At 35.6% G+C, this 15998-nt stretch overlaps 1 non-coding gene across 1 annotated transcript; it reads left to right on the forward strand.

Annotated features, from left to right (window-relative positions):
* The first annotated feature begins 14312 nt into the window (after positions 1–14312).
* LOC123238498 lies at positions 14313–14395 on the forward strand. Its single transcript, XR_006505660.1, has one exon. It is a non-coding gene; the product is annotated as a small nucleolar RNA U2-19 (small nucleolar RNA).
* Positions 14396–15998: the final 1603 nt, after the last annotated feature.

The raw sequence follows: 15998 nt of genomic DNA on the forward strand, positions 1-15998 counted from the left end.
TGACAACTTTTTCCAGGGCCTCAGGACTTTGCAAGACCTGAAGATAGGTTAAGTGGATAGTCTCGTAGTATAATTTTTGTACATTGTTGAGAAAATGACACTAACACAGATATCCCCAACAAAATACAAAAAAAATTACAAAAAATATTTAAAATGTTGGTTTTTTTCCCATTTTATTGGCAAGTTAACATGACAATTTAAAAACTGACATCTATGTGTTAATATGTTCTTGAAGAAGTGATTATTTTAAAAAAATCCTTTTATATATTTTTTGATCCAAGGCCCTATGAGAAACTGAAACCTCCCTATTTTTCTTTATGTAACTTTGAAGGTTCCTCTTTATGTTTCTTCATTAATATGTGAATGTAACTTCAATATCTAATCACTGTATAATATGTAATTTCTTCAGAAGAACTAATCAGGAAGTTGGGACATTATTCTCATATATGATAGGGATTTGATGGTTAAGGAGGATTTAAAGTTGACAGATTAAGGGTAAGCTTAGCCTAGTCTATCAACCAAAATGTCTCTTTGTCTGTATCTCTCAATATTTTTGACTAAATACACGTGGAAATGGAAATTAATTTGAGAGTCAGATGAGGACATTCACATTCTAAGGATAGTACTTAACCCAGCAAGAGAGTAATTTTTCTGAATTTACTGAAAACTTATTTAATATTACAAGACTATGGAAACAAGTCAGAGTATCCCAGAATAGACTTCAATTATCACCCCAACTCACTGTGTCCCTGAGCACATCAGCGTGCATTTATAGTCAGTGGGACAATAGAAGAAAGAGCCTAATTAGCTTATTGCCTATTTAAAAGCATAACCGTGTTTATCTTAATTCACCAACTCTCAATGTAGGAAAAAACAAACCATGTTTAATTGGGTACATACATTGGATATGCCACCATTTATAATTATTTGAATAAACAAACTTTTGAAAAGCAAAAAAAAAAAAAATGAAACTCAAGGGGTCAGCAAGATGGCTAATTGGATTGAGATCCAGGTCTAGAGATAGGGAAGTATTGTGTTTAAAACTGGTCCTAGACACTTTATACCTTGTGTGACCCTGGACAAGTCACTTAACTCCCATTGCCTAGTCCTTACCACTCTTATGCCTTGGAACCAATATACATTATTGATTCTAAGACAGAAGTTGAGTTTTTTTTAAAACTCTTACCTTCCGTCTTAGAATCAATTCTGTGTATTGGTTCTAAGGCAGAAGAGTGGTAAGGGTAGGCAATGGGGTTCAAGTGACTTGCCCAGGATCACACAGCTGGGAAGTGTCTGAGGTCAGATTTGAACCCAGGACCTCCCATCTCTAGGCCTGGCTCTCAATCCACTGAGCTACCCAGCTGCCCCTTGAGTTTTTTAAAATGAAATTCTATTTCCATCCCCAACATATACCCTTTCTTTCCCCTGGGGAGTCAACCCTGCAAAAGTTAATTTGATACCTCATATAGACTTGACCTTCCTCTTCAATATCTGTGCAGGTTTTTGACTATGGAGAATGCTTTTGAGTTTGGGGAAAGCTGTTTTGTATTTGTATTCTGTTTGGTATTTTCTACCCTTTATGCCATCCCCACCCCCAACCTCTCCACTTTGCATCCTTGAAGAAAATCCCCTGAGCTGCTTTTACATGTGTCTGACATCCCCATGTGAAGCCTGGTCTAGTAATCCTTCCACAGCACAATTTGGCATAATTAGCAGACTCTTCTCAGCAGAGGCTTGGAGCGGGGCTGCAGGTCAGATTCATTGGCAGAACTGGTATAGGGGGAACCAGAGCGGGAACTGGTATCTTTTCCTGCTCGGCTAGAATCTCCACCAGGTCCAGGAGTCCCCTACTACCTTCAGGTCAATGACTTGCTCGAGCACTAAATTGACTCACAAAACTTAACAAACCAAAAAATAAAATAAAATAAAGCAGCCTACTGCCTCTACTGCCAAGATATCATGCACCTGACCAGGATTAGAAGTTTGAAGAATAGATTGCCTAATTAGCCTTTTTCTTTTGCAAGGTGGAAAACTAGTGCATACCTCTTGCAACAAGGAAGAAAGAAAAATTGTCTAAATTTAAATCTAAGGGGAGCAGCTAGGAGGCTCAGTGGATAGAAAGACAGGCATGGAGAAGGAAGTCCTAGGTTCAAATCTGCCCTCAGACACATCCTATCTGTGTGACCCTGGGAAAGTCATTTAACCGCCATTGCCTAGCCCTTACCACTCTTCTGCCTTGGAACCAATACATTATTGATCCTGAGATGGAAGATAAAGGGTTAAAAATAAATAACATATATTTAAATTTAGAGATGGGAGGTCCTGGGTTCAAACATAGTCTTAGACATTGCCTACCTGTGTGACCCTAGGCAAGTTACTTTACTCCAATTGCTTATCCCTTGCCATTCTTCTGCCTTGGAACCAATACACAGTATTGATTCTAAGATGGAAGGTAAATTGTTGGGTTTTTTTCAGATGAAACTCTATCACCCAACCCCAACTCACACTCTACCTTTCCTTTTGAGGTATGTCTATTTGCTAATCCACTTCAAAGTGGATTATAGTCTAAGTAAGAAAGTATTTACAGATTCATCTTGTTTATGAATTCAACGAATGGATATTAAGTACCTACTACATAGTAGGCTCTCAGGAAACAAAGCCAAAAATGAAAGTCCCTAAGTTCAAGGGTCTTAGGTTTAATTGGTAGGGCTGAACATTTGCACAAATAAAGGAAGAGAAGGCAGTGGGAATGGAGAATTTGGGCTATAATTAGAAGACTTAATTTCAAACTCCACTTCTTACTCCTTCCACCTGTGTGACCTTAAGCAAGTCACTTAACTTCCCTGGGCTTCATTTTCCTCATCTATAAATTGCTGAGATCCCTTCTAGATCTAGAGGTATGGCAGGAAATATGAACAAGGTGATTTCTGGAGGAGGAGTGAACAGCTGAGGTGAACAGGGAGGGTTATCCTTTGGAGGAAGCTAGAATTCCAGCTTCCTCTTTCTCATAGATGGTGAAGCACATCTTATACACTAGACTCATGCTGCTTTTTTAATTTTTTGAGTAATTCTTTGCTCAAGAATTTTAAAGAACTCTTGTTCAGGTAAGGATTATTGGAATTGTAGGAACTTCAGAAAGTTCTCATGATCCTTCTCCATTATCCATTGCTTAGCTTGTAGCTACCTTCAGCACAATGTTCTTTTAATTCACTTTAGGGTTATAGCATGTGTGTTGGCAGAATAGATAAGGTTATGATTTATTGCACGAGCCCGGTTTTCCAGGGAACATTTCCTATACTTAGCCCAGTAGAGATGTTGGAATCTGTCTAGTCTGTTGAGGCTTAGTAGCTCAAGGAGCTAATGAATATTCATTTCTTTTCCCTGGGTACAAAGTAAAATAACCAGTAATTAGTATAATATTTAATACTTCTATTCAAAATAAATAAATCTTTTGTTAAAAAAATCTAATTATTATAATGAAGCAAATTCTGCATTTGTAACTGAAATTGGATCTGGTGTTTTGAAAATGCTTCTAAGCCTTCATTTACATGTTTTGAGATTAGTTAATTATTCCCCTTGTATGCATAAAACAGAACTCTAGATTTTACCTGCATATATTATTCATTTTCCTATCAAACCACCTCCTAAGTTTAGCTCATTCTGATAGTGAAATTTTACTTTTTTTTAATGTAATGAAGACTTCCTTGTTGGTATTCTGAAGTCATAATTTGAATTTGGATTTGTGCTAGGTTCCCCTCCTTTCCCCCCTCCCTCCAGAAGAGTTTACACTATCATTAATGTAAATGGCCAATATGATCTCAACTGATTGGGGGTCACGGAGGCAAAAATTGCAAAGATAGTTTCGGTGTTTAAATCCCTGTTCTTTCGGTATTCTAGGAGAGAAGGGGGTCTATGCAGATAATGACTGGTTTAAATTCAACTAAAAGATCAGTCACTATGACATCTTTGCTATGTGAACTGTGAGTTCCTGACCTCTGGTACATAGAATGACTGCCATGGGATTTCTGGCATAAGCTGCTACAATTTGGTATTGTAGAAATAATACTAAATTTAGAATAAAACACCTGAGTTCATGTGTCAGCTTTCACACTTATTGGTTATGTAACTTTGGACAATTCTCTTGACATCTTTGAGTCTCAGTTTCCTCTTTCATAAAATGGGAATATTCATATTTACACTACTTATTTTAAAGGGTTGTAAGAGAAGTATTTTTAAATCATAAGATGTTATATAAATATGAGTTATTTTAGGCACTGAAATGAATATTGAAAATGTATAATCATAATCTCCCCTATAGACATTTGTTAGCTACATTTGCCTAGTGAAACTAGCCCTGGCCAGAAGAGAAAAAATCATTTTTCCATGCCTTGTTGCTTAACAGTACAACTAGATGTAAACAAATTAAGATAAATTGTTATCAATAGATAATTTAATAATCCCTCAACATTTAAATCTATTAAGAAAAGCAGTTGTACAAAATATTCATTTTGGATGAAGTTCCTTCAACTAATAGAAACCAGGGTCTGTTATTTTAGAGTCTGTTGACTATTTCCATGGGAAGCACCATCTATAGAACTGTTGAGTTTGAAGGAAACTTAGAGGTCTCCAAGTCCAGCCTCCTTCTTGATAGAGCAATCCTTCTACATTATTACAAGCATCCAGCTGCTGGGCAGCTCAAATTCTCTGAAAGTCATTTTTTATTTTGACTTGAACTCTTTCTCCCTATAGCTTCCTCCCAATTCTGCCCTCTGGGACAACACAAAAGATCACTACTTGTGTCTTCTTGGTGAAAACTTTCAATTATTTACAGCTAGTTGCCATGTCTTTCTTGCCCTCTGAACTCAATGCCAAAGTATATGTACTACTTGAGAAGTCCCTTCAGATTTTTCACCTAAGAAAGATTGTAAGAAGTAGAGTAATAAGAAGGAAATTAAAGTACATCAGTAACATGACGGAGGAGAAATCAAGACAAAGGGAATTCTCTCTCTGGAGTAGATGGAGAAAAAGTAGCAGTGATTAGACTAGGATTTGCTTGAGATAAGAGGATGAGGAAAGAATAGTTAAGGAAAACAGAATAAAGAGGAGTGAATCCTTCCTCTTTATGATTTCTCCCAAATGTCAAGGGTCCAAAACTTTGCACCATAGAAGTTTCCAAATTGCTTTTTTTCCCCATTTGAGTTTCCAAAGAACTGAATTATACTGGCTAGTTGAACTGGACTTCCAACTCTTGTTGGACACTGGTGCTACAGCCAAGTAATGTATATAAACAGTAGACATTTGGGATCATAAGCCTCTCTGCCAAAGAACATTTTCCTTGGGCAGTAAAAGTGATTATATTAGCAAAATATAATGATTGGGAATGGGGCATAGTTTCCAATCCAGACCCCACCAAAACACTTTTCATGCTTCCAAATTATGCAGCATTTTCAGTTTTTTTACAAGTTCATTCTGAGAGAATCATTCAGTTTATTTCTGAGCATTCTTTTTATGGGATAGAAATAATATGAATAATAAATTACCCTCTCTTCACCAAGATCTTCCCAGCTATTATTCTCTGATCTAATTAGACTACAGAACGCAGCTCCATTCATCTTCATAGAGAAACAACAGCATAATAGGGAAATGCTCATTGTAAAGTAAGCTGTGAGATCAGATGCTGTTGTTGTCATAGTGGCAAAGATTGAGTTTCTAAGAAATTTGGGTGTATAGCCAAAATCAGATGGTTAGCACTTTTCATTAAGAGATTGTTTTGTTATTGGAATTTTGACAATTCATAAGACTTGTTTCTATGATTTTCCTTCTAGGAGGTAATGTGAAATTTGTTTACTTGGGGGTTCCTAACATGAAGAGAACATCATTATTGTAATACTCATTAATAAGTGGCACCCATGAACAAGGCGAGTCCTAAGCAAAATGCCAAAGTACACAGAGTCTAACTGCTTACCATCCTTTGACCCCTTTTAAAGCCTTCTAGATTTCATGAACACTATCTCTCAAAAACTGGAATCTTTTTGCTGTAACTGTACTTCCATATGCCTTTTTGGTCATTGAGAGAGCAACTATTACAATGATCACCAACATGTAGACAGAATGAACTTGAATTCTAGTTTGTTTGCTTTTTAAAATTCTCTTTTGTGCTAGACAGCTAGGTGGCTCAGTGGATTGAGAGCCAAGCCTTAGAGATGGAAAGTTCAGGGTTCAAATATGGTCTCAAACATTTCCTAGCTACGTGACCCTGGGCAAGTCACTTAACCCCAGTTGCCTAGCCCTTACTCCTCTTCTGCCTTGGAACCAATATTGATTCTAAGACAGAAGGTAAGGGGTTTGTTTTTTTTAAGTCTTTTTTGTGAAAATATCTGCACTTCAGCAAATGCCAAATTTCCTGCTTCATTCGCTATGTGTAGAAGCAGAATAGGTTGCCAGTTCCATTACCCCCAAATGCTTTCTCATCCCTCCAATCTCTCTCTTATTGATGTTGACAAAAATTCTTGAAATACCTGTATTCAGTTGCATGTTTATTTATTCCTTTCCCTATTCATTCTTTCATTTAAGAAATATGTTTTAAAGGCTGACTTTGTACATAGTTATTATTCCTTTGGGTTACAGATATTGGAGGCCTTAATTTAAAAAGTAAATGCTATGAAGGAAGATGACACATTAAGCCTTTGTCAGACTTTAATAGAACTAGTGAATTTTGAAGGGACTAGAAAAAATGTGTGTTGGGTTAGGTTACTTCTAAGGGGAAAGGCTTTGTTTTCATTTCCATAGTGAAAAACCTAGACCCTTGTATGTGATAAGAAGGGTAGGATGGGTAGCAAAAGAAGTTAGGGAACACTGAAAAGAAATGTCTCAATTTTGCTGAAGGCTACTCTTCTGTCTGCCTCTCCACATTCCTAGCTAGTTGCTATCAATTACATCTAATAATCTAAAGCATTTTTCCCCTCCATCTTCTCCTAACACTTCACTATCCAAAGCTCTCGGTTTCCTGGTTTCCCATTGCCTGATTTCATGACAAAAAAAACCTAGACCCCTCCATAATCTTGGTCCTTCCTATCCTAGTCTTCTTTTAAAAATATTTATTTATTTTTAAACATTTTTTCCTTTAAAATTTTGAGTTCCAGATTCTCTCTCTTTCTTCTATACCTCCCACACCCAACTAAGAAGGCAAACAACATAATACAATTACACATATGAAATCATGCAAAACTTATTTCCACATTAACCACATTATGAAAGAAACATAGACCAAAAAAAAAAAAAGAAAGAAAAATAAAGTAAGTTTTAAAAAGTATGCTTCAATCTGCATTCAGACTACATCTGTCCTTTCTCTGGAGATGGATAGCATTTTCATTTATGTCCTTCAAAATTGCTTTGAATCATTGTATTCCTAAGAATAGTTTTTTATTCACATTCGATCATCATACATATTGATATTACTGTGTATAATGTTCTCCGGGTTCTTCTCACTTCACTTTGTATTAGTTCATGTAAGCCTTTCCAGGTTTTTTTCTGAAATCATCCTGCTTGTCACTTCTTTTAGCACAATAGTATTCCATCACAATAATATATCTCAACTAGTTCAGCCATTCCCCAATTGATGGGCATCCCCATAATTTCCATTTCTTTGCCACCATAAAAAGAGCTACTCTAAATTATTTTTATGTATAATTTTTTTCCTTTTTTTAAAAAAATCTTTTTATAACACAGATGTAATAATGCTTTTGCTTTTGCAGTAATCTGCCTTGGAACCAATATTGATTCTAAGACAGAAGGTAAGGGGTTTGTTTTTTTTAAGTCTTTTTTGTGAAAATATCTGCACTTCAGCAAATGCCAAATTTCCTGCTTCATTCGCTATGTGTAGAAGCATAATCTGTGCTTTTGCAGTATCAAAGGGTATGCATAGTTTTTATAGCCCTTTGGATAGTTCCAAATTGTTCTCTAGAACGGTTATATTAGTTCCCAACTTCACGAAGAGTGTATTAGTGTTCCTATCTTTCTATATTGTTGTAAAATTTTATTAAGAATAATCATTTCAGATAAATAAAGTCAAATTCTCTAAGCCAGGTAATTATTTAGGTTTTATTGGAAGAGGGCCAAGTCCTCCAACAAAGCCAGACCCCTGTGTAGTAACAAGAGACCCAGAGCACTGGAAGAGACCTTCTTTTATAATGTTAAAGTAACAGCCAACTATTCCATAAAAGAACAAAGAAAAGTATATAAGAATAGTCATAAACTTCAGAGGATGAGGACACCCAGCAACACTGTTCATTGGCTAGTTCAACTAGGAGATAACCCATATTTGTCCATAGATTGGGTCATGTAGGAAGTACCCCTTATTTGGTGAGAGAGATCTTTTGACCATTACCTAAGAGTCACTTGATGGTTATCAGGTGGAAAATGCTGTTTCCTGGGCCCACTTCAGATTAGGATGGGTGATGACGAATAACAGCATATCTGGTTATGAAACTTAAGATCAAAGCTATTGGTACATGATACATGAACTCAACTCAGAAGGGTGGGGGCTGACTCTAAGATCTAAATTAAAGCAGTTTTAAAACTATAAAAAAATGAAATCTATAAATGAAATTTATATAAAAACCTATAAAATGTAGATAAAAAGCCTTGTAAAATGATGACATACTAATTATTTTAGAATTACAATTATGATTATCTTAAAACTATCACTATCATTTAATTCTAATCATGTATAAGAGAGTAGGGTTATTCTCTCACTCACAATATCACCTCCAACATTTTTCATTTTCCTTTTCTGTCATGTTAACCAATCTGATAGATTGGAGGTGGTACCTCAGAATTGTTTTAATTTTAATTTTTCTAATTGATAATAATTGAGAGCATTTTTTATATAACTACATATAACTTTCATTTATTCCTTTTAAACTCTCTGTTCATATTTTAATTTGGGAAATGGCTTGTATTTTCATAGATTTGACCCAGTTCTCCACATATTTGAGAAATGAGACCATAGACCAGTGGTTCCCAAACTTTTTGGCCTACTACCCCCTTTCCAGAAAAAATATTACTTAATGCCCCCTGGAAATTATGAAACTATTTATTGAACTCAGAATCGAATGTAATACAAAAAAAGTGTGGCCATCACTGCTCCCATGGATCGCTGCAGCACCCACCAGAGGGCAGTAGCACCCACTTTGGGAATCACTGCCATAGATAAATCAGACCTTAACAATTGCTGTAAATTTTTTTCTCAGTTTTATGTTTATCCTCTAATCTTGACTGCACTGGATTTGTTTGTGCATATTCTTTTTAATTTAATGTAATCAAAATTATGCATTTTGATTCCCTTACTTGCTCTCTTTGTTTAATTGTTTAATCATTAATTTTTCCCTTTTCCATAGACCTGACAGGTAAGATATTCCATGCTCTCCTAATTTGCTTATGATATCATCTTTTATGTCTAAATCATGTTTCCATTTTGGCCTTATCTTGATATACCAAGAGAGATGTTGGTCTATATCTAGTTTATACCAAACTGCTTTCCTAGTTTCCTAGCATTTTTTTTGTCAAATAGTGAATTCTTGTCCCAACGGTCATTTACTCCTATGTGTTGTGTATCTAATCTTTTATATTAGTCCACCACTCTATTTCTTAGCCAGGACCAGATTGTTTTGATGATTACTGCTTTGTGATACAGTTTGAGATTTAAAAATTGATTCTCTTGAGATTCTTGACCTTTTGTTCTTCCAGATTTACACTGTTATTTTTCTAGCTCTATTGTAAGAGGGGAAACTAAATATTTAAGATGTGGTCGCCAGGAATCTGATTAGCGCGATTCCAAATTTAAAATAGACACAAGTCAGGATGGCTTTTATGGAAGTTTATTTACAATTAAGAGGGTTGAAGGTAGGGAAATAGAGAGAGAGAGAGACTCTGGCCCAGACCAGATAAGGATTTAGAGGCCCCAGCAAAGGAGCACAGAGATTCAAAACAAGGCTACTAGCCACAAGGCCTTTTACAATTAGAGAGGCAAGAGAGGCCTCCTTGAGGGTAGAGCCTCCAGAAACGCCAAGGGAGGAGAAAGGAAGTCAGCCTAACTTACCCACGTGACAATTCAGAGGGAAGCAGTCTGAGGTCTTACCAGAGATCCATCAACACCAAGTTCAAAGTGCCAACTGCCTCCACAGGAAGTTACCATCATATTTAAAAAGATAGCAGTTTTCATCACTTCCTGCATCCACCTTCAATTTCAAGTGGACAAATGGCAGCCTCAACACTGTTTGGACTTTCCAAAGGGCAGTCCCTTTTTCTTGATTTGTTACTTATTGTCACGTGTGGGTAACTAATCTCCCTTCCCCACTAAGTTGGGTGGGGTGACATTATTTCTGATGGCTAGAATCTAACAATGAATGAGGATGAGCTAATTCCATTTACACAATCCCCCCTGATGAACCTTGGGTGCCTAGTCACCCCAAGTGATCAATTTACATAATCATCTTATACCCACAAAGGTCTTCTAACTACAATAGTTAGAGATAAGAGAGGAATGGAAGAGAGAGAAGGCAAAACCAATGTTTTGCTAGGCACATTGACAAGAAACCAATTGGGGGCAGCCCCCTATTGGCATAAAATGTACATTTAAAGTAACTGTTTAAACCCCATCAGCTCAATCAATTGTACCCTAAAGTTCATTCTGGATCTCTTGATGCAATGTAGATTCTTCAGGCATCGTTCTGCAAACAGTTCATTCTCTGGATTAAGGAATCAGCAAGCTTCTTTCCCTGAGAATTTTTTCTCCTCGAACAAAAAATTAAATCTTGGATTTCATAAAAATACAATCCCCCCTGAAGAGAGTATTTAAAAAAGAAATACCCAGATTCAGCACAGGATACATGGTTGAGTTATGGGGTTGTATGAGTCAATTCAAAAGGAAAAACAAAAACATAAAAAGAAAATCAAATAGAAGAAAAATGAAACTTTGAGAGAAAGGAAACATTTAAAATCAGAATCAAAATATCAAAATTTATGTGTATAAAATTTCTGAATGAACAAAAATAAATTCATAACAGGCTCTTGTATTAGGGTTCAATTAATATAATTTCCATCCTACTAGTCTGTAGAACAAAATGCAGTAATACTGCACTTATCCATTGGCAGCCAAGACTACAGGAATTTGCCATTCTATAAGAGAGAAAATAAAAGGACCAGATTTATATGCAAGGGAAGTGCCTGTCATACCCTGGTCTGATTTACCTTCACTCTCAGGAATATATGGATGAGCCAAGATGATGGCCAACCTTTGGTACCTGACTGGTAGTGTAGTTTGAAGAGTCCTACATTTTAACCTATATTAAGCATTGCAACTTCAAGTCTTACACTGAGTTCAAGTCCTTAGTATTGGCATGGGAGTTCCTCAATCCCACCTGTATTTGTATGGTCTTTTTGACCTTGTGCTCCTTGGCACTGTGCAGTTTTTATCATCAATCCCATTGGGATTGGTTGGTAGGTCTCCATGACCTTGTGCCTTTTTAGCACTTTTTAACGGCTCTTGTGTTCCCTTCTCCTGGAATCAGACAGAAGCATTAATCACAGTCCCATAACATTTAACAATACATGGCAGGTTCCCAAAGTCTAAAGCCTTGTGAATAAGCAGTAATATTACAGCAAATATATATATTAAAATTATATCACTGCAAAAAAATAAAAAAAGATTAATAGTGATTATATGTACTTTAAGTACAAGAAATGAGAAAAAGGGAAAAAATCTATTATTCTATTAAAAGATAATAGGAAAAGCAATAAGAAAATTAAAAATAAATTCATGGAGAAAAAAAATACAATGTGATTCCAAAAACAGCATCCATTTGTCTATGAACCGTTATCTCCAATGCATGTAACAGGAAACAGTCAATCAGTTTCAATAGAAGATGCTCTTTTTACATGTGAGCAATGAATCCAAGTTTCTCCAATTTTTATAGCTGTTGGAGTGGTTAATAATATTTGGAACAGCCCTTCCAGTTGCTCCAGTGCGCTGGAAATTCTTTATATACACCTTGTGTCCTGGGTTCAAGTCATGAAGTGAAAAGTCTATTGGTCCTGCTTGTACTGCAGTTCCAGATTCATGGAGTTCATGCAGTTTGTGTTGCAATTCCTGCATATAGGAAGCAATAGAAGTATCTCCTCCTAATAGTGATGTATGTGCATGAGAAAAAGGCTCAGCCTGTATAGGGGAATGTCCAAAAAGCATCTCATATGGTGAGATATGTAGATCTCCTCTGGGCCTGCTAAGATAAAATAGAGCTAGAGGGAGAATTTCAGGCCATTACAGATGTGTCTCAGTGCATAATTTGCCAATCATAGATTTAAGTTCTCTGTTCATCCTTTCAACTTGGCCTGAGCTCTGGGGGTGATATGGTACATGGAACTTGGGAGTTATTCCCAAACAGGAATATATTTCAGATAAAACTGAATCAGTAAAGTGACTTCACCTGTCCGAATCAATACATGCAGGCAGGTCAAAACAAGGAATGATTTCTTTTAAAAGCACCTTAGCGACAAAAGCTGCTGTGGCTCAGGCAGTAGGAAATGCTTCCGACCACCTGGTCAATTGATCAACTATAACTAGAAAGAATTTATATTGTCCAGCCTTTGGCATTGTTATGAAATCAATTTGCAGGTGCTCAAAAGATGTGTAAGCCAGAGGATGCCCACCAAAAGCCTTGCCACGAAAGGCATATTGGTTATATGCTTGGCAGGTAGGACAAGCTGCACACACTTTAGAGGCTATAGTGGTTATGCCAGGAACTATCCATACCCTTTTAACAGAGTCTGATGCCCTGGGTACCAAAATGACCATTTTTATGAATGGATTGGCAAATTTGGTGATAAAAGTTTCTAGGGAGCAGGGGTTTTCCTTCAGAGGACACCCATACTCCACTAATCTCTTTAACTTTAAATTTCTGCTTCCATTTTTTTACTTCCTTCTCATTATAGGAAAGTGGTAAATTTAAGTCATCAGTGGTTGTTAATGTTAAAATTAATTCAGGCACACTATAAAAGAATTTTTGGTAGTTTTATAGGTATGGCACTGAATAAATTAGTTTAGGTACAATTTTCATATTTATTATATAAGCTTGGCCTACCCTTGAGCAATTAATATTTCTCCAGTTGTTTAAATCCAACTTTATGTGAAAAGTGTTTTATAATTGTGTTTATATAGTTTCTGAGTTTGTCTTGATAGGTAGACTCCTCAATATTTTATATTGTCTACAGTTCTTTTCAATGGAATTTCTCTATCTCTTCTTGGCTTTCTTCGTAATTTTGTATGGGTTTATTCTATAACCTGCAACTTTGCTGAGGTTGCTAATTATTTCAGCTAGGTTTTTAGTGGATTCTCTAGCATTCTCTAAATATATCATCTGCATAGAGTGATAGTTTTGTTACCTCATTGCCTATTCTAATTCTCTTAATTTATTTTTCTTCTTGTATTGCTGTAACTAGCATTACTAGTGCAATATTGAATGATAGGGGTAATAATGGGTATCTTTGCTTTACCTGTGATCTTACCAGGAATGCTTCTACCTTCTCCCCATTATAGCTAATCCTTGATGATGGCTTTAGATAAATGCTACTTACCATTTTTTTTTAAACCCTTGTACTTCAGTGTATTGTTTCATAGGTGGAAGATTGGTAAGGGTGGGCAATGGGGGTCAAGTGACTTGCCCAGGGTTACACAGCTGGGAAGTGGCTGATGCCGGGTTTGGACCTAGGACCTCCTGTCTCTAGGCCTGACTCTCACTCCACTGAGCTACCCAGCTGCCCCCCGCTACTTACCATTTTAAGGAAAGTTCCATTTATTACTATGTTTTTCAGTGTTTCTAATAATATTTATTTAGCATTATAATACTATTAGCTAATAGTATAAAAATGACAGTACTGTTTTGTCAAAAGCTTTTTCTGCATCAATTGAGATAATCATATGATTTTTGCTGTTTTCTGTTACTGATATAGTCAAATATGCTGATAGTTTTCCTAATCTTGAACCAGCCCTGCATTTTTGGCATCAATATCTCCTGGTCATATGTATGATCTTTATGATATTTTGCTCTAATTTTCTTGCTGGCATTTTATTTAAATTTTTGCATCAATATTCTTTAAGGAAATTTGTTTATCATTTTCTTTTTCTGTTTTTGCTCTTCCTAGTATAGGTATCAGCATCATATATGTATCACAAAAGGAATTTGTAAGGATTCCTCCTTTGCCTGTTTTCCAAATAGTTTATTTATATAGCATTGAAATCTATTCTAGTTGAAGTAGGTCAGTGATGAAAAATAGCCAGATATGAATATCAGGAGACTTTCTGATCTTTGTGGTACATGAGCTATATGTGTTTCTGAGAAGCAATAAAAGCTAGAATGTTTTCTGAGAAGACTGTAGGATGGAGAGTATGAGTAAGAATGTAGATAAAGAAGGATAAGTGAGAATGTGAGTCTTGTTGAATGAAGTATAGGTGTATGAATAAGGTTAATCAATTCTGTGCAGTAATGAAAATGCCTCTTCTGATGATCTCTTAATTGTTTAATTGGCTTGAACTGAGTTCTAGAAATATAAAAAGTATTAAAATTAATATTTCCTTAAACATTTCACTTTTAAAAGAATTCACTTTTGAAAACGCCTCATTCTGGGTGTCATTCTCTACAATTAAATTATTGTTTCTATGATTTATTCTTTTGTTCACTCATTCTTTAGTTCCCAATTAATTTTAATATATCTATCCATGGTCCTTTATTGAGCATAATTTTTATTGCATTATGATTTGAAAGGCATGCATTTAATACTTCTACTTTTCTGCATTTGGTTGTGAGGTTTTATGCCCCCAAGACATGGTCAATTTTTGCATAGATGCCATGTACCACTGAGAAAAAGGTTTATGCATTTATATTTCCGTTTGATGTCTTTCAGAGTATATTATATCTAACTTTTAAAAAATTCTATTCCTCCTCTTAATTTTTTTCTTATTTAATTTTTGGTATGATTTATCTAGCTATAAGAAGGAGAAATTGAAGTCTACCACTAGTATAATTGTACTGTTTCTTTCTACAATTCTTTTAAATTTTGCTTTAAGAATCTGGATGCTATACTGTTTGCATATATGTTTAGTATTGATTTTACTTCATTGCCTTTGGTACCTTTTAGAAAATATAGTTTTCCTGCTTATCTCCTTTAATTAGATCTATTTTTACTTTTGCTTTGTCTGAGATCACAGCTGCTACTTCAGCTGCAGCATAATATAATCTATTCCAGTTCCTTACTTTTACTCTGTGTGTATCCATCTGCTTTAAGTGTATTTCTTGTATACAATATATTCTTGGATTCTGATTTTTAATCCACTCTGCTCTCCATTTCCATTTTGTTGAGGAGTCTCATTCATGTTCACAGTTATGATTACTATGTATTTTCCTCCCTTTTCCTTCTAATCAACATTTTCCCCAATCTTCCCTCCCTAGTTAAATAATTCTTAAATTATTTCTCTTTGACTTATTTTCCAAGTCAAATTGTTTTTCCAATGAGATAGTTCATATTTTATTATATTTTTTCATTCTTTTGACATTTTGTATTATTTGTTGAAGTCTTATGGAATCATTAACTTTGATTTGTCCAAGCCCAACTTTTAAGGAATTATTTTCTTTGTTTAGCTTTTGCACATCCCCCCACGCCCCCACCATCCCCAATTTGGCCAATTCTACTTTTTAAGAAGTTCCTTTCTTAATGAACTGGAAGAATTCCATGTGAACTGGAATGACATCCAGGAATTGATACAGAGTGAAAGGAGCAGATCCAGGAGAACATTATACACAGAGACTAATACACTGTGGTACAATCGAACATAACGGACTTCTCTACTAGCAGCAATGCAAGAATCCAGAGCAAGGCTAAAGGACTTATGAGAAAGAAAACTAGCCACATTCAGAGGAAGAACTGTGGGAGTAGAAACAGAAGAA

This window comes from Gracilinanus agilis, chromosome 2, assembly GCF_016433145.1.
Source record: "Gracilinanus agilis isolate LMUSP501 chromosome 2, AgileGrace, whole genome shotgun sequence".
NCBI classification, from domain to species: domain Eukaryota; kingdom Metazoa; phylum Chordata; class Mammalia; order Didelphimorphia; family Didelphidae; genus Gracilinanus; species Gracilinanus agilis.